Raw genomic sequence first — 19,301 nt, forward strand, 5'->3', positions numbered from 1 at the left:
CTGGTTTCCAGTCTTTATATTCTACTGCCCTCACGAAAGTCTCTAATGACCTACTAACAGCTTAATCTAATGGTCACTACTCCCTGCTGATTCTCCTGGATCTCTCTGCAGCATTCGACACTGTAGATCACCAGCTCCTCCTCACTATGCTCCGCACTATTGGCCTCAAGGACACTGTTCTCTCCTGGTTCTCCTCCTATCTCTCTGACCGCTCCTTCTCTGTGTCTTTCGCCGGCTCCTCCTCCTCTCTCCTTCCCCTTACTGTCGGGGTTCCTCAAGGATCAGTCCTAGGCCCCCTTCTTTTCTCCTTATACACTGCTCCCATTGGACAAACAATCAGCAGATTTTCGGTTTTCAGTACCATCTCTATGCTGATGACACCCAATTATACACCTCTGCTCCGTACATCACCCCTGCATTATTACAAAAGACCAGTGATTGTCTTTCTGCTGTGTCTAACATTTTGTCCTCCCTCTGTCTAAAACTGAATCTGTCAAAAACTGAACTACTCGTATTTCCTCCCTCCACTAACCTACCTGTGCCCGATATTGCCATTTCCGTTTGGGGCTCAACCATTACTCCCCAGCAACAAGCCCGCTGTCTTGGGGTCATTTTTGACTCAGATCTTTCCTTCACTCCTCACATCAAATCACTCGCTCGTTCATGTCATATACACCTCAAAAACATCTCAAGAATCAGGACTTTTCTCACCTTTGACTCGGCAAAAACTCTTACTGTAACTCTTATTCATTCCCGTCTGGACTACTGCAAATCTCTACTTATCGGGCTCCCTCTTACTAAATTCTTCCCTCTCCAATCTGTCCTTAACGCAGGAGCCAGGATCATATTCCTCGCCAACCGCTACACCGATGCCTCTTCCTTGTGCCAGTCATTGCATTGGTTACCCATCCAATATAGAGTTCAATTTAAACTTATCACGCTTACCCACAAAGCGCTCCATGCTTCAGTACCCCCCTACATCTCCTCCCTTGTCTCAGTCTACCACCCTACACGTGCCCTCCGTTCGGCCAGTGACTTAAAAATAAAATCCTCCATAATCTGAACTTCCCACTCCCGTCTCCAAGATTTCTCGCGTGCTGCGCCAATTCTTTGGAATGCACTACCCAGGACAGTTCGATTAATTCCCAATACCCACAGTTTCAAGCGGACCCTAAAAACCCACTTCTTTAGACTGGCTTATTGCCTCCACACACTATCAGTCCGTCCCAGTTTTCCCCCATATTAAAATCTTCTTCATTTTCAGGTTCATACCAACCATGCACATAATAGCCTCGGTCAGGACTGCACACATACTGGCAGGCGACCAGTCCATGTATTATTTATCCTAATTAGTATATCAAGGCAGCATTACACAATATATGTTCATTCTATCTTTTGTGTCTCCCCCATTTCCTCACAGACTGTAAGCTTGCGAGCAGGGCCCTCACTCCTTTCGATATGAAATATGCTTATTCTGTATTGTCTGCATAAGTCCCCCCTAAAGTTTGTAAAGTGCTGCGGAATATGTTCGCGCTATAAAAATAAAAAAAAATATTATAATTATTATTATTAGTGTGCTTAATAGCAAGGTGTCCATGTTTAAACATCCCACTTCATCCAAAACCACTCACCAGACTAGAAGACCCATTCCCATTCCTAGAGGTGAATTGTCATAGTGTTCAGGTGAATAAATTGTTTATGAAATCAATTATTGCCCTTATATGAGTCAGTAGGAATGCTAGAAAATGCTGTGAGACAAGATGGTGCCTGCACTCAGGACCAAGTCCTAGAATGCAAGATATTTTGTGCTGGAAGTCTACGCAATGCAAAGACCATATATGGACTATCCAATGGAAAAGAACATGACATTCAGCTAGCTACGTCCTAGTATACGATGATATAAATACCCCTTGCTTGTGTCGCAATTAAGAATTGACGCGCCAACTCTGTGAAGAGAGGGGCTGCACCTGACTGTGTCCGGTGTTATTTCTTCTGCGCATGTACTTGATTTAAACTATTAGGTCAGGAGCAGGCAAACGAGCTTCCTGATACAGGACCACCCTAACAATAGGACATATAGAATGGAATCTGTCTACAATGTACTGTGCCTGCGCTAGAGGTCTGATAATGTCCATCCCCTAGTGTGCATGTCCAGAAGTGACGTGCTTTAACTGAAACGCCAGATAAACTGATTGCTGCCGCGCCTCTTGTGCCAATGACTGCGCATGCCCGTAGTTATATGTTCCATGCCGGAGCGCATTAAGTCAATGTCTGCAATTGTTTTTCTGCAAACGATTGTACAAAATCCAAAATGTTCTGTGGGTACCCTTTTTCCCTGAATCTGGTGTTCATGTCTATTGCCTGTACATTAAAATCTGTAAAAACAGTTCCTTCTCAATCATAAAAATTGGCTCTTGGGTTTTCCTTTCTTTATGGGGATGGGGTGGTGGCTATCCCACTTCAATAGGCTAGTAGTGCTTGTAGGTTTATGGTAGATGAGTGCCCCATCCTGTTATTTCTTGATTAGTACATCCAGAAAGGCAACTGGGTATAATTAAACGCCAATGTAAATCTAAGGCTCACTCTATTGATGTTCAGTTCCCTGACAAATTCAAGAAATTGTTCACTCGTCCCTGCCAGATGATAAAAATGTCATCAATGTATCTATACCGTACCCCAATACTTGGATGCCACCACTTATGATCATCCCTGAATATTGTGGTTTTCTTCCTCCAGCCCAGGAATAAGTTAGCATACGAAGGGGCACAGGGGCTCCCCATTGCACTACCTCTGAGCTGGTGGAAGTACATCCTGTCAAAAAGAAAGAAGTTATGAGTAAGAGTGAATTTTAGAAGTTCCTCCATGAAGTCATTATGTCTGCTACGCGCTATTGAGCACGATTTCAAGAAATGTCCTACTCCTCTGATATCATCATCCATAAGGGGCATAATGGGGGCACTACAATGTGTGGGGGGCATCATACATACTGCATAAGGGGCATAAAGGGGGCATTACACTGTGTGGGGGCATCATACATACTGCATAAGGGGCATAACAGGGGCATTACACTGTGTGGTGGGCATCATACATACTGCATAAGGCGCATTACACTGTGTGGGGGGCATCATACATACTGCATAAGGGGCATAAAGGGGGCATTACACTGTGTGGGGGGCATCATACATACTGCATAAAGGGGGCATTACATGGTGTGGGGGGCCCAGAAAGGGGCCCTGTACTAAGAGAACAATACATGTTTCCTCACTTCCTGTCTTCCATAGTTGGATTGTATGTATCTATTACAGGAAACAGAACAAAAACCTTATGATTCTTATAGAATGGTAACACAAGACCCCAAAAGAGTCTCAGCACTGAGGGGGTTAATAGGAATGGGGGATCTCCACAAACCTCCACCTGCAGAGCCGCCACCACATATATGGCTGTTCTGTGCACACAGGACCTGTGATGAGGTCACAGGAGGGTCAGGGGTCACATGATCAGGGGCCTCAGCGTATGAGGTGAATGGAGAGGAGTGTGCAGTGCATGCACGGAGAGGAGAGGGAGGAAAGCGTTATAATTCTTAATAATGGGTAATCTTCACATACCTCCACCTGCAGAGCCGCCACCACATATATGGCTGTTCTGTGCGCACAGGACCTGTGATGAGGTCACAGGAGGGGAGGAGTCAGGGGTCACATGATCAGGGGCCTCAGTGGATGCAGGACTCTGCTGTGCTGGTTGTCATGGTGCTGGATGAGGTGAAGGTTATGTGTGGGGTCAGGAGGGGTTTACAGTGTGGATGTAGCAGAGCCGCGTGTGTACGAGGTGTACGGAGCAGAGCCGCGTGTGTACGAGGTGTACGGAGCAGAGTCGCGTGTGTACGAGGTGTGCGGAGCAGAGCCGCGCGTGTACGAGGTGTACGGAGAGGAGCCGCGCGTGTACGAGGTGTACGGAGCGGAGCCGCGCGTGTACGAGGTGTACGGAGCGGAGCCGCGCGTGTACGAGGTGTACGGAGCGGAGCCGCGCGTGTACGAGGTGTACGGAGCGGAGCCGTGTGTGTACGAGGTGTACGGAGCGGAGCCGCGTGTGTACGAGGTGTACGGAGCGGAGCCGCGTGTGTACGAGGTGTACGGAGCGGAGCCGCGTGTGTACGAGGTGTACGGAGCGGAGCCGCGTGTGTACGGAGCGGAGCCGCGTGTGTACGGAGCGGAGCCGCGTGTGTACGAGGTGTACGGAGCGGAGCCGCGTGTGTACGGAGCGGAGCTGCGTGTGTACGAGGTGTACGGAGCGGAGCCGCGTGTGTACGATGTGTACGGAGCGGAGCCGCGTGTGTACGAGGTGTACGGAGCGGAGCCGTGTGTGTTCGGAGCGGAGCCGCGTGTGTACGAGGTGTACGGAGCGGAGCCGCGTGTGTACGAGGTGTACGGAGCGGAGCCGCGTATGTACGAGGTGTACGGAGCGGAGCCGTGTGTGTACGGAGCGGAGCCGCGTGTGTACGAGGTGTACGGAGCGGAGCCGCGTGTGTACGATGTGTACGGAGCGGAGCCGCGTGTGTACGAGGTGTAGGGAGCGGAGCCGGGTGTGTACGAGGTGTAGGGAGCGGAGCCGCGTGTGTATGAGGTGTAGGGAGCGAACCGCGCGTGCACGAGGCGTACGGAGCGGAGCCGCGCGTGTACGAAGCGTATGGAGCGGAGCCGCGTGTGTACGGAGCGTAGCCGCGTGTGTACGAGGCGTACGGAGCGTAGCCGCGTGTGTACGAGGCGTACAGAGCGGAGCCGTGTGTGTGCGAGGCGTACGGAGCGGAGCCGTGTGTGTACGAGGCTTACGGAGCGGAGCCGCGTGTGTACGAGGTGTACGGAGCGGAGCCGCGTGTGTACGAGGTGTACGGAGCGGAGCCGCGTGTGTACGAGGTGTGCGGAGCGGAGCCGCGTGTGTACGAGGTGTGCGGAACGGAGCCGCGTGTGTACGAGGCGTAAGGAGCGGAGCCGCGTGTGTACGAGGCGTACGGAGCGGAGCCGCGTGTGTACGAGGCGTACGGAGCGGAGCCGCGTGTGTACGAGGCGTACGGAGCGGAGCCGCGTGTGTACGAGGCGTACGGAGCGGAGCCGCGTGTGTACGAGGTGTGGGGAGCGGAGCCGTGTGTGTACGAGGTGTGGGGAGCGGAGCCGTGCGTTTGCGAGGTGTGGGGAGCTTAGCCGCGCGTGTACGAGGTGTGGGGAGCGGAGCCGCGCGTGTACGAGGTGTACGGAGCGGAGTCGCGTGTGTACGAGGTGTAGGTAGCGGAGCTGTGTGTGTACGGAGCGGAGCTGCTTGTTTGTAAAGCTGAGCCTTGTGTGTTTGGCTGTCCTCGCTTTTGGGGGCCCCTGAGGTGTGTGAACATGTGAACAGTAGACAACCCCCTACCCCATTTCGGACACTGTACCCATCAGAGAAGTCATCTAAGGGTATAATGGGCTTTTTTATCCCACTGGTGTTTCACTGATTTCTTTACAATTTCACTGTGAGAAAATAATATTACATTTGCCCCGAGGAGCAGCGAGGGGTTCAGCTCAGGAGGTTAAACATCTGAGTAACTGTATACATACAGTTGAAACCAGAAGTTTATATACACTATATAAAAAGACACATATGCATGTTTTTCCTCAATATCTGACATGAAATCAGAATAAACCTTTCCTGTTTTAGGTCTATTAGGATTACCATAATTTTTAATATTTGCCAAATGCGAGAATTATGAGAGAGAGAGAATGTTTAAGACACTTTTATTACAACTGCAAAGTCAAAAGTTTACATACATTTCATTAGTATTTGGTACCATTGCCCTTAAACTGAATGACTTGGGTCAAACGTTTGGGACATCCTTCCACAAGCTTCTCACACTAGTTGGTTGGAATTTGAGCCCATTCCCCCTGAGAGTTCTGAAAAAACTGGTGTAACAGATCCAGGTTTGTAGGTCGCCTTGCTCGCACCTGTCTTCTTTTTTATTATTATTATTTATTTATATAGCGCAATTGATTCCATGGTGCTATACATAAGAAGGGGTTGCATACCAAATACAGATATCACTTACAGTAAACAAACTAACAATGATAGACTGGTACGGAGGGAAGAGGGCCCTGCCCTTGCGGGTTTACATTCTACAGGAACGGGGAAGGAGACAGTAGGTTGAGGGGTTGCAGTAGCTCCAGTGTTGTTGAGGTGGCAGCAAGCAAGGTCATGGCAGGCTGTAAGCTTGTTTGAAGAGATGGGTTTTCAGGTTCCGTCTGAAGAATCCAAGTGTGGCGGATAATCGGATGTGTTGAGGCACAGAATTCTATAGGATGGGGGATATTCGGGAGAAATCTTGGAGGCGATTGGGTGAGGAACGAATAAGTGTGGAGGAGAGAAGGAGGTCTTCAGAGGACCGGAGATTACGTGAGGGAATATATCGGGAGATTATTCCAGAGATGTACGGAGGAGAGAGGTTATGGATGGCTTAGTAAGTCAGTGTTAGTAGTTTGAACTGGATACGCTGGGGAATTGGGAGCCAGTGAAGGGATTTGCAAAGGGGGGTAGCAGAGGCGTAGCGAGGTGAGAGATGGACCAGTCGCGCAGCAGAGTTAAGGGTGGACTGGAGGGGTGCGAGAGTGCTAGCAGGTGGGCCACAGAGGAGGATGTTGCAGTAGTCGAGGCGGGAGATGATGAGGGCATGCACAAGCAGTTTAGTAGATTGAGGGTTGAGGAAAGGACGGATTCTGGAAATATTTTTGAGCTGGAGGCAACAGCAGGTGGCGAGAGCTTGGGTGTGGGGTTTGAAGGACAGGGCAGAGTCAAGGGTTACTCCGAGGCAGCGGATTGTCGGTACAGGGGAAAGAGTGATGTCATTTATTGTGATAGAAAGATCAGGTTCGAAAGATATGAGAGATGGGGGAAAGATGATAAGTTCAGTTTTGTCCACATTGAGCTTGAGGAAGCGGGAGGAGAAGAAGGAGGATATGGCTGCTAGGCATGCTGGGATTCTGGACAGCAGAATAGTGACATCTAGGCCAGAGAGGTAGATCTGGGTGTCATCAGTGTACAGATGGTACTGGAAGCCATGGGATTTTATGAGCTGTCCCAGGCCAAGGGTATAGATTGAGAAAAGTAGGGGTCCTAGGACTGAGCCTTGAGAGACTCCAACAGAGAGGGGGCGGGTTGAGGAGGTAGTGTGGGAGTGGGAGACTCTAAATGTGCAGTTACAAAAGTATGAGGAGATCCAAGATAGGGCAAGGTCTTTGACGCCAAAAGAAGAGAGGATCTGTAGTAGGAGGCAGTGGTCAACTGTATCGAAAGCAGAGGACGGGTCAAGAAGAAGGAGTACAGAGAATTGTCTGTTAGCTTTGGCTGTAAGTAAGTCATTGGTGATTTTTGTAAGGGCAGTTTCGGTGGGATGGTGGGGGCGGAAGCCGGATTGTCGGTTGTCGAAGAGAGACGAGAAGTGGGAGGAAAGTTCAACGTGAACGTGTTGCTCAAGGAGTTTGGAGGCAAATGGGAGCAGCGATATGGGGCGATAGCTGGACAAGGCGGTTGGATCGAGGGATGGCTTTTTGAGGATGGGCGTGACTGTGGCATGTTTGAAGGTAGCGGGGAAGGTACCAGAAGATAGTGATATGTTGAAAAGATGGGTTAGGGATGGGATGAGTGTGGGGGTGAGGGTGGGGAGGAGGTGGGATGGGGTGAGGTGTAATTTGGAGAGGAAACGAGTAAGGTCTCTTTCCGTGATGTTGGGAAGGGAGGTTATGGGGGTAGGGCAATGGTGTGGAAAACAAAGGGGTTGTGGTGGTCAGACAGTAAAGACTTGCCGTGTTTGGTCAATCTTGTTTTTGAAGTGTGTGGCAAACTCCTCAGCAGAGATGACGGAGGTCAGAGGGGCAGTGGAGGGCGAAGGAGAGAGTTAAAGGTGTTGTATAGCTGTTTGGGGTTGTAGGATAGGGAAGATATGAGGGTTGTGAAGTAGGCCTCATTAGCAGAGGTGAGTGCTGATTTGAATGCGAGTGTTGCTTTTTTAAATGCAGTGAAGTCATCTTGAATGTGTTTTTTTACAACGCAGCTCCGCAACCCTTGACGCTTGTCAAAGCTGTTTAGTGTGGTTGTTGTGCCAGGGTTGTCTGTTGACTCGTCGCGCTCTGCCATGCATAAGAGGGGCGACCGAGTCAATAGCTGATGCGAGGGTAGCATTGTAGAAAGCAGTGGTGCTGTCTGTGTCATGAAGTGAAGATATGGATGTCAGTGGTAGAATAGAGCCAGAGAGAGGGTGGTTGTCTAGATGTGCAAGATTTCTGTGGGGGTGTGCTAGTTGCTGGACATGGGAGACACGACGTGAGTAGAACAGGGATGAGAAAGTGAGTAGATGGTGGTCAGGGTAGGAGGGTTGTGAGGTTAGATAGAGAGCAGAGTCGGGGGAAGATGAGGTCTAGTGTGTGTCCGTCTGTGCGGGTGGCTGAGGAGGACCTCTGACTAAGTCCAAAGAATGTAGTAAGCGACAGGAGTTTGGGTGTTGCTGACTGGCGAGTGTCAGTGGGGATGTTGAAATCGCCGATGATGATTGTGGGAATGTCAGTAGAGAGAAAGTAAAGAAGCCAGGTGGAGAATTGGTAAATAAAGGCAGTGACCGAGCCTGGAGGTCGGTATATGACAGCCACTTGGAGGTTGGAGGGAGATTAGATGCGGACAGAATGGACTTCAAAAGAAGGGAGAATAAGAGAAGGTCGAGCAGGAGTAGGGCTAAAGGTGCAATTGTTAGAAAGGAAAAGACCCACTCCTCCACCATGTCTGTTACCAGGGCGAGGAGTGTGGGTGAAGTGCAAGCCACCATAACACAGCACAGCAGGGGAGGCAGTGTCGTAGGGTGTCAGCCATGTCTCTATGATGCCCAGGAAGGAGAGATGACGAGAGGTAAAGAGGTTGTGGACAAAATGGAGCTTGTTGCAGACAGAGCGGGCATTCCAGAGTGCTCCAGAGAGAGTGAGCAGGGGTGTGGGCGTCAGGGGGACCAGTTTTGCGTAAGAGAGGTTGCGGTAGTTTGCAGTTGGTTTGATGCGATAGGTGGGGGAATTGGTGTAAAGTGCAAGGTGTGGGGGTCCAGTATTGGGAGATATGTCGCCAGCAGTGAGGAGAAGCAGAGAGAAGGAGAGCAGGTGGGAGAAGGAGAGTGTCCGGCTTGTGTTATGTTTTGGTAGGATAGATCTGAGGTTGAGGAGCAGGTCTGTAGATGAGGTCAGGCGGGGAGGTAAGATGGAAGTAGAGATGATGATTTGGTTAGAGGGTGCTGAGGTTTGGGGATAGCGAAGGAGAGTGAGGATTAGTTGGGCAAAAACAGTAAGGGCATATGTAAGCATAATGAATGTTAAGTGTGAATGAGAAAGAGAATCTAAGTACAAGTAGTAAATAGTTATCCGTACCCTTTAAAAGCCAGACCCGTCTGTACCAGACTGTGCCAGTCTTCGCAGCTTTGCCAATAAATTTTCAATAGGATTGAGATCAGGGCTTTGTGATGGCCACTCCAAAACACTGACTTGTTATTCTTAAGCCACTTTGTTACAATTTTGGCAGTATGCTTCGGGTCATTGTCCATTTGGAAGACCCATTTCTGCCCAAGCTTTAACTTTCTGGCTGATGTCTTGAGATGTTGCTTCAGTATTGCCACATAATCTTCTTTTCTCATGTTGCCATCTATTTTGTGAAGTGCACCAGTCCCTCCTGCAGCAAAACAACCCCACAACATGATGCTGCCCCGTGTTTCACAGTTGGGATGGTGTTCTTAGGCTTCCAAGCTGCTCCCTTTTTCCTCCAAACGTAACCATGGTCATTATGCCCAAAAAGTACAATTTTGGTTTCAACAGACCACAGGACATGTCTCCAAAAATTAATGTCTTTGTTCCTGTGTACATTTGCAAACATTAATCTGGGTTTTTATGTATCTTTTGGAGTAATGGCTTCTTCCTGGCAGAGTGTCCTTTCAGCCCATGTTGATACAGTACTCGTTGCATTGTGGATATTGACATAGTCTTGAAGAAAGCAAAAAGATATCCAGCTCCACAATCTGAGCAAACAGGAAAAATTTAAAATAGCAACTTTATTAGAAAAAAAATCATAAAAATTACTCCATCCAAAAATGAAGGAATGAATAAATAAAACTGAGATACAGGTGCAATTGAATAGCTGTTGACATTTTCAGCAACACGTTTTGATCGCTCAGAGACACAGTCTTACCATCTTATGCTTTTGTCCTTGGGTTGATATGCACATGTCGGACCAAAGCACATTCAACTCTGGGACACAGAACCCATCTCCTTCCTGAGCAGTGTGATGGCTGGATATTCCCATCTTGTTTGTACTTGTGTTTAATTGTTTGTACAGGTGAACAAGGCACCTTCAGGAATCTTGAAATTGTACCCAAGGATGAGCCAGACTGGTGCAAGTCCACAATTCTCTTCCTGATATCTTGGCTGATTTCTTTAGACTTTCCCATGATGCTACATAAAAAAGCAGTGTGTTTCAGGTGTGCATTAAAATACATCCACAGGTGTGTCTCTAATTAACTCAGATGTTGCCAAAAAGCCTATCAAAAGCTTCCAAAACATGACATCGTCATATGGGCAGTCCAGAATTGTTTAAAGGCATAGTAATCTTAGTGTATGTATAAACTTTTGACTTTTCAGTAAGTAATAAAAATGCATTAAAACATTCTCGCTCTCTCATTATTCTGGCATTTGGCAAATATTATAAATTATGGTAATCCTAATTGACCTAAAACGGGAAAGCTTTATTCTGATTTCATGTCAGATATTGAGAAAAACATGCACATGTGTCTTTTTTTATAGTGTATGTAAACTTCTGGCTTCAACTGTATATATGTATACTAGCTATTGAGCCTGTTCTACGCCCGGGTGGCGAGCATTTTTATTGGTATATGGTCTCCCATGCTGGTATTTGTGCCGCCCCCATCCTGGTATTTGTGCTGCCCCCATCCTGTTCCCCCATCCTGTTATGTGCTGCCCTCATCCAGGTATGCATGTCACCCCTCACCCCCAATCCTGGTATACATGGCACCCCTCACCCCCAATCCTGGTATGCATGGCACCCCTCACCCCCAATCCTGGTATGCATGGCACCCCTCACCCCCAATCCTGGTATGCATGGCACCTCTCACCCCAATCCTGGTATGCATGGCACCCCTCATCCCCCAATCCTGGTATGCATGGCACCCCTCATCCACCAATCCTGGTATGCATGGCACCCCTCATCCCCAATCCTGGAATGCATGGCACCCCTCATCCCCAATCCTGGTATGCATGGCACACCCATCCCCAATCATGGTATGCATGGCACCCCTCATTTCAAATCTGGCATACATGGCATCCCTCATCCCAATCCTGGTATGCATGGCACCCCATCTCTCATCCTGGAATGCATGGCACCCCTCATCCCAAATTTGATATACATGGTACCCGTCGTCCCAATCCTGTTATGCATGGCACCCCCATCCCCCAATCCTGGTATGTATGGTACCCAATCCCTCATCCTGGTATGCATGGCTTTCTCATCCCCAATCCTGGTATGTATGGCACTCCTCATCCCTATCCTGGTATGCATGGCACTCCTCATCCCCCAATCCTGGTATGCATGGTACCCCTCATCCCCCAATCCTGGTATGCATGGTACCCCTCATCCCCCAATCCTGGTATGCATGGTACCCCTCATCCCCCAATCCTGGCATGCATGGTACCACTCAATCCTGGTATGTGTGGCCCCCTCTTTCCCCAATCCTGGTATGTGTGGCCCCTCATACCCCAATCCTGGTATGTGTGGCCCCCTCATCCCCCAATCCTGGTATGCGTGGCCCCCTCGTTCCCCAATCCTGATATGTGTGGCCCCCTCATCCCCCAATCCTGGTATGTGTGGCCCCCTCATTCCCCAATCCTGGTATGTGTGGCCCCCTCATCCCCCAATCCTGGTATGTGAGGCCCCCTCATCCACCAATCCTGGTATGTGAGGCCCCCCTCATCCCTTTCACGCTGCACAAATAGAAAAGAAAAATAAGCACTTATACTTACCTTTCTTCCCTGTGCTCCAGCGCTGCGGTGTCCTGTTCTGCCGGAGGCTGGGGGAGGAGTGTGGCGCCGGATTACGCGCGTGCCCATACCGTGCTGTCCGGCGCCCTTTTGCTGAAGACACACTGTTAATGTGTCTTCAGTAAAATGGCGCCGGATAGCTCTATGCGCATGCTTCGATTCTGACTCCTTCACTCTGCACCCGTTCTCCAGCGAGAAGAGAGGCACAGCGGCAACGCTCCTCCTGGTCAGGTAAGTATGGCGTCGGAGATCGCGGTATGCGTTCAGTGTCTACTCATACCGCGATCTCCGGCCCCATATACTCTTCTTACCTGTAACGGCTCCATGCGTGCTTCTGTCTGGAGCCAGACTGTGCAGGCGTGTCGCGCATGCGCAGTCTATAAAGGCTTCAGACAGAGGCACGCATCCCCGGTTATATTATAGATATGTACAGTGCCTACAAGTAGTATTCAGCCCCCTGCAGATTTAGCTGGTTGACACATGCGGAATTAACTTGGCATTGTGACATTTGTACTGTAGATCAGCCTGGAAGTGGGAAATGCACTGCAGCAAATTTTTTTTTTTTTTTTTTTTTTTTAAACGTAAAAAGTTAATTCAGAGTGTCATTTATTATTCAACCCCTCAAACCACAAGAATTCTGTTTGGTCCCCCTAAAGTATTAAGAAGTAGTTCAGGCACCAAGAATAATGAGCTTCACATGTGTGGATTAAAGATCTCTTTTGCCAGCCTTTTCTGACTATTTAAGACCCTCCCCAAACTTGTGAACAGCACTCAGACATGGTCAACATGGGAAAGACAAAGGAGCATTCCAAGGCCATCAGAGACAAGATCGTGGAGGGTCACAAGGCTGGCAAGGGGTACAAAACCCTTTCCAAGGAGTTGGGCCTACCTGTCTCCACTGTTGGGAGCATCATCCGTAAGTGGAAGGCTTATGGAACTACTGTTAGCCTTCCACGGCCAGGACAGCCTTTGAAAGTGTCCTCCCGTGCCGAGGCCAGGCTTGTCCGAAGAGTCAAGGCTAACCCAAGGACAACAAGGAAGGAGCTCCGGGAAGATCTCATGGCAGTGGGGACATTGGTTTCAGTCAATACCATAAGTAACGTACTCCACCGCAATGGTCTCCGTTCCAGATGAGCCCGTAAGGTACCTTTACTTTCAAAGCGTCATGTCAAGGCTCGTCTACAGTTTGCTCATGATCACTTGGAGGACTCTGAAACAGACTGGTTCAAGGTTCTATGGTCTGATGAGACCAAGATCGAGATCTTCGGTGCCAACCACACACGTGACGTTTGGAGACTGGATGGCACTGCATACGACCCCAAGAATACCATCCCTACAGTCAAGCATGGTGGTGGCAGCATCATGCTGTGGGGCTGTTTCTCTGCCAAGGGGCCTGGCCATCTGGTCCGCATCCATGGGAAGATGGATAGCACGGCCTACCTGGAGATTTTGGCCAAGAACCTCCGCTCCTCCATCAAGGATCTTAAGATGGGTCGTAATTTCATCTTCCAACAAGACAACGACCCAAAGCACACAGCCAAGAAAACCAAGGCCTGGTTCAATAGGGAAAAAGTCAAGGTGTTGGAGTGGCCTAGTCAGTCTCCTGACCTTAACCCAATTGAAAACTTGTGGAAGGAGCTCAAGAATAAAGTCCACATGAGACACCCAAAGAACCTAGATAACTTGGAGAAGATCTGCATGGAGGAGTGGGCCAAGATAACTCCACAGACCTGTGCCGGCCTGATCAGGTCTTATAAAAGACGATTATTAGCTGTAATTGCAAACAAGGGTTATTCCACAAAATATTAAACATAGGAGTTGTATAATAATTGACCCACACTTTTATGTTTAAAATTTAATAAAATTCAACTGAGCAACATAGCTTTTTGGTTTGTAAGATTTATGCTTCTGTTCATAAAACCTACTCTCGTTTGCAGTTTGAAGGCTCTAACTTATTTGCATCTTATCAACCCAGCTAAATCTGCAGGGGGTTGAATACTACTTGTAGGCACTGTATGTTATATTAAATTAACTGACAGCTGAGGTTCTTTCTGATGGAGTTCACTTTTCCCGTCTTTTTCATCTGGTTCGGGCCGATATCCAGCAGTGACTCGGCTGCAGAGATTACAACACAGACACATCTGACCTCACATTTCCATCACCATCCCCATCTATTTCCAACTGCCACAAACTCCTCATCCTGCTGTCACCCCAGTGCTGAGCCGCTGCTGCCGTAAGTGTCCCTATTCCCTATTACTGATCCTCTCATTACCCCACATAATAATACCCATCACTGTGCCTCTTACAAAATAAAACGCCTCCTTTGTGCCCTTAGATGATAAAATTGTGCCCTAGAAAACAGTGCCCACTTTTTAGAAATTAATAATGCCCCCAGTGGGCACATTTGACAGTCACAATATCCTGAGTGCCTATAACAATTATGCATCTTAAGTTCCCACTTAAAATTTAATAATGTCCCAAGTCCCCCCCATATAGTTTTCCTCTACACAGCATGATACCCCTCACAGCTCCCACATACACAGCATGTTAGGCCCACTGCTCCCTCTACACAGCATGATGGGCCCCACAGTAGCCCCTTCACTGTATGATTGACTCCAGTAGACCCCCATTATATAATGGCCTATAGTAGGCCTCCACTGTATGATGGTCCTCAGTAGTCCCCCCACACTGTATGATGGCCCCCAGTAGTCCCCAAACACTGTATGATGGCCCCTTGTAGTTCCACCACAGTGTAAATGGCCCCCAGTATTTCCTCCACACTGTTTGAATGTTCCCCAGTATTCCTCCCACACTGTATGTGGCCCTCCTTATTGCCTTCACACTGTATGAATGGCCAATAGTGTTCTCCCTACACTGTGTGGATGGCCTCAAGTAGTCCCCACATTGTATGGATGTCCCACAGTTGTCCAGTAGCCCCCTATACTATAGCTGGCCCCCTTTAAACTTCATCCCTATTCCTCCGGAAATGAGGAGCAGCGGGATAGAATTGTGATCTCTTGACTGCAGGGCGATCCTCAATCCTGGGCGTTTTTTTTAAGGCAGGACTCCGTTTGTCTCCAGTCCCTGACCGAGTTGCCTTTGGCTGAGTCTAGGCTACGTCGCCTTCAGGAGGGAAATCGGTCAGTGGAGACATACAGTTCAGAATTCCGTAGATGGGCAACGGATTCCAAATGGAATAACTCTGCCCTTAGAAATCAATTTTGTGAGGGGCTTATGAAAGGTTAAAAGATGCCTTGGCAGTATATGAAACCTCTCAGTCCTTGGAGGCTGCCATGCCTTTGGCCATACGTCTTGATAGACGCCTTCAGGATAGACGGGTGAGACCATCTTCTCCAGGGCCTTCTTGTCAGGGTTGTGTACCTTTGCCAGGGGAGTGGTCTGGGGGGGTGAACCAGTACTAGGGAGGTGGAGGAACTCATGCAGTTGGGGGGTGTCTCTGCATCATACATCTCCACAGAGCTTCTCAAGAAAAAAGGCGTATGGTTTTTTTGGGAGAAAAAGGGACATTTTGTTGAGAACTGTTCTTCAATTCCTGAACAAGAGGAGACTCAATTAACTCTTGGTAGTCTGGAGCTGGATAAACAACGGGTGCATTTGTGGCCAAACTGCAGTTCCTGCTTTGTCCTGAAAGCAGAGGTGGTGCTATAGAGCAAAACCGAGAAAATTTCTGTGTTTGTTGACAGTGGAGCCGGAGTCAGCATGGTGGATGCTGAGTTTGTGAAAACTCATGGTCTTGCTTGCTGTACTTTAGATAAACCTATTTCCATTTTCGCCATTGACTCAGCGCCACTTGTACAGAAAGCATTTACTCAGATTGTACATAATGTAAAACTGAGGGCGAGTTCAGTTCATTGTGAAATAATCCCTTGCTATGTTCTGGACAATCTTCCCACACCGATTGTCTTGGGTATCCCTTGGCTTGTTAAACATTATCCGTTGGTGGATTGACAAACCGGGGAGATTATTGAATGGGGAGATTACTGCCATGAGAACTATTTAGATATTTCCCTTGCTACTGTCTCTACGGAAATATTACCTGCTTTTCTGTCTGGTTTTGAGGACGTTTTTTCTGAGAAGGGGTGTCCGGATTTGCCTCCTCATCATGCTTATGACTGTCCTATTAACCTGACGCCCGGAGCTAAACTACCGAAGTCCAGATTGTATAATCTTTCTGGCCCTGAGAGACAAGCCATGAAGGATTTCATTGTGGAAAGTCTGGAGAAGGGACATATCAGACCCTCATCTTCGCCTGTGGCGGCAGGGTTCTTCTTTATGAAGAAAAAAGATGTCTGTCTGTTTAGATTTCCGGGAATTAAATCAAATTACCATCCGTGATCCATACCCCCTTCCTCTGATTCCTGATTTGTTCAGCCAGGTTGTAGGAGCTAAGGTATTCTCCAAGTTGGATTTAAGCGGAGCCTACAACCTGGTTAGAATCAGAGAAGGGGACGAATGGAAAACATCGTTCAATACCCCAGAAGGACATTTCAAGAGTCTGGTTATGCCTTTTGGTTTGACCAATGCACCTGCGGTATTCCAGCATTTCATAAATTACATTTTCCATCATTTGGTGGGGAGGTTTGTGGTGTTCTGTTGGATGATATTCTGGTTTACTCACCTAATTTTGAGACTCATCGAGGGCATGTTAAGCAGGTGCACCAGATATTAAGGAATAACAAACTTTATGTCAAACTAGAAAAATGTGTTTTCGCTGTTCAGGAGGTGCAGTTTTTGGGGTACTTGTCATCTTCGGGTTTTCGGATTTATCCGGAGAAGATCCGTGCAGTCCTTGACTGGGAACGTCCCGAGAACCTGAAGGCTCTACATCGTTTTTTGAGCTCTACTAATTTTTACCGGAAATTCATCCAAAATTACTCTGTTATAGTGAAACCCCTTACTGATATGACTAAGAAGCGGACTGATTTTTCCAAATGGTCAGATGCTTCCCTCCAGGCTTTTTCTTCCTTAAAGAATCATTTTGCCACTGCACCTATACTCAGTCAACCCGATGTTTCTCAACACTTTACTGTATTGTGGAGGTTGATGCGTCGGATGTCGGGGTTGGGGCTGTGTTGTCTCAAGGTTCGTCACCTGGTAAATGGCGTCCATGCGCCTTCTTTTTGGTAAATGGCGTCCATGCGCCTTCTTTTCTAAAAAAATTGTCTTCGGCTGAGAGAAATTATGACGTGGGTAATAGGGAACTTTTAGCGTTCAAATTGGCGTTCGAGGAATGACAACATTGGTTGGATGGGACTGTCCATCCTATTATTGACCATAAGAACCTGTCATATCTCCAGTCAGCTAAACCTCTCAACCCTAGGCAAGCCAGATGGTCCCTGTTTTTACTAGGTTCAATTTTATTGTCACTTTTCGTCCATGGATCAAAAATGTCACAGCTGAAGCTTTGTCCCGGAGCTTTCCTGGTGGCGGTGACCATGAGAACCCTGCCCCGATATTACAGAAAGGGATAGTCATTTTGGCACTTTATCCTGAACTGGAGGGTGAGGTGTTGGAGGCACAGGTGGACGCCCCTGCCTCCTGCCCTTCAGGAAAGTTATTTGTACCATCTAATCTGCGTCGCAAAGTAATAAAGGAACATCATAACTCTGCTTACTGGGCATCCAGGTGGTAAGACAACCGCGGACTTCCTCTCGTCGTTTTTATTGGCCGGGGTTGCATCGGGATGTAATTGAACATGTAGCTGCTTGTAGTATCTGCGCACGTTGTAAGGTTTCGCATACCCGTCTGGTACTCTTCTTCCGCTACCTATTCGTAGTAGGCCATGGACACACTTGTCCATGGATTTTATTACTGACCTACGGGTTTCTGCAGGCAAAAGGGTGGTTTTGGTGGTAGTAGATAGGTTCAGTAAAATGGTTCATTTTGTCGCATTGCCTGCGCTTCCAAATGCCAAGACTCTAGCTTGGGTGTTCATAAATGAGATTGTGAAGCTTCATGGGGTTCCCTCCGATGTGGTGTCAGATCAGGGGACCCAGCTTGTTTCCAAGTTGCGAAAGGCATTCTGTTCTCGACTGGGGGTGCACCTGTCCTTTTCCTCTGTCTTCCACCCTCAGTCGAATGGACAGACCGAGGATATCAATCAGAATTTGGAGACCTACCTCAGGTGTATCTTTTCTGAAAAACAGGAGGATTGGGCATCCTACCTACCGCTGGCAGAATTTACCATTAATAATCATCGTCAAGAATCCACTGGCAGGTCACCGTTCTTCGGTGCATACGGTTATCACCCACAGTTTGGTACCTTTAGTGGGGGAGGAGCTTCAGGAGTTCCTGAGGAGGAACTGTTTGCTTCGTCGCTCTCCTCGGTATGGCAGGGTGTGCTGAGTAATTTAAAGATCATGGGAGACAGGTATAAACTTATGGCTGACTGAAAACGCTTGCCAGGTCCGGACCTGAATGTGAATGAGTTTGTGTGGTTGTCTACCAGGAATATAAGATTGAAAGTTCCTTCTTGGAAGCTGGGACCTAGGTTTATTGGTCGCTATAAAATAACCGCCGTCATTAACCCAGCAGCGTTTCGTCTTGAACTTCCTCAGACCCTTAAAGTCCACAACGTGTTCCATAGGTCCTTACTTAAAAAATATGTGGAGCCTCTTGATCCCTCGCCTCCACCACCGCCCCCAGTAATAGTTGATGGTAATCTGGAGTTCCAGATTTCGAGGATTGTAGATTCTCGTCTCCAATGTCGTTCTCTACAATACTTGGTTCACTGGAAAGGCTATGGCCCATAGAGGATGTGGGTTTCAGCGTCAGAGGTGAACGCTCCCAGATTGGTTCGCTAATTTCACATCTCTTTTCCTGAGAAACCCGGTCCTGAGTGTTCGGAGGCCACTCGTAGAGGGGGGGTACTGTCACAGATGTGTCAGAGGCATTACAGACATCTTCTTAGAGGCTGGCTGTCTCTAAGACCTAGCGGCTACCTCCCTCTGGCTAATTAGCTCTCTGGCCTGGGTGTATAAATATCTGATGTGTCTGAGAGGGAGGGTCTGGCGATATTCATTACTACTTGTGAGGCTTTAGCAAGAGCAGTATTTCATCCTCTCTGGAGCTTGAGGCATTTGTTTAGAGTAGTCTAAAGCTAAGCAATTCCCCCCTGTTTGTCTACCCTTGTTGGTTATAGAGTTTAGTGTAGATCGATTAGTGCTCATCTCCTTCCTTCTCTAGCCT

At 48.2% G+C, this 19,301-nt stretch overlaps 1 protein-coding gene and 1 pseudogene across 1 annotated transcript in view; one reads left to right on the forward strand and one right to left on the reverse strand.

Moving 5' to 3' along the window:
• LOC141272038 (uncharacterized) overlaps positions 1-3,475 on the reverse strand; it is a 48,976-nt pseudogene extending 45,501 nt beyond the window's left edge.
• Positions 1-19,301, forward strand: part of LOC141271986 (uncharacterized) — a 1,184,418-nt gene that overhangs the window by 809,871 nt on the left and 355,246 nt on the right. The window lies entirely within an intron of this gene.

This window comes from Phyllobates terribilis, unplaced genomic scaffold, assembly GCF_046119375.1.
Source record: "Phyllobates terribilis strain yellow unplaced genomic scaffold, ASM4611937v1 Scaffold_5__5_contigs__length_657084704, whole genome shotgun sequence".
Lineage (NCBI taxonomy): Eukaryota > Metazoa > Chordata > Amphibia > Anura > Dendrobatidae > Phyllobates > Phyllobates terribilis.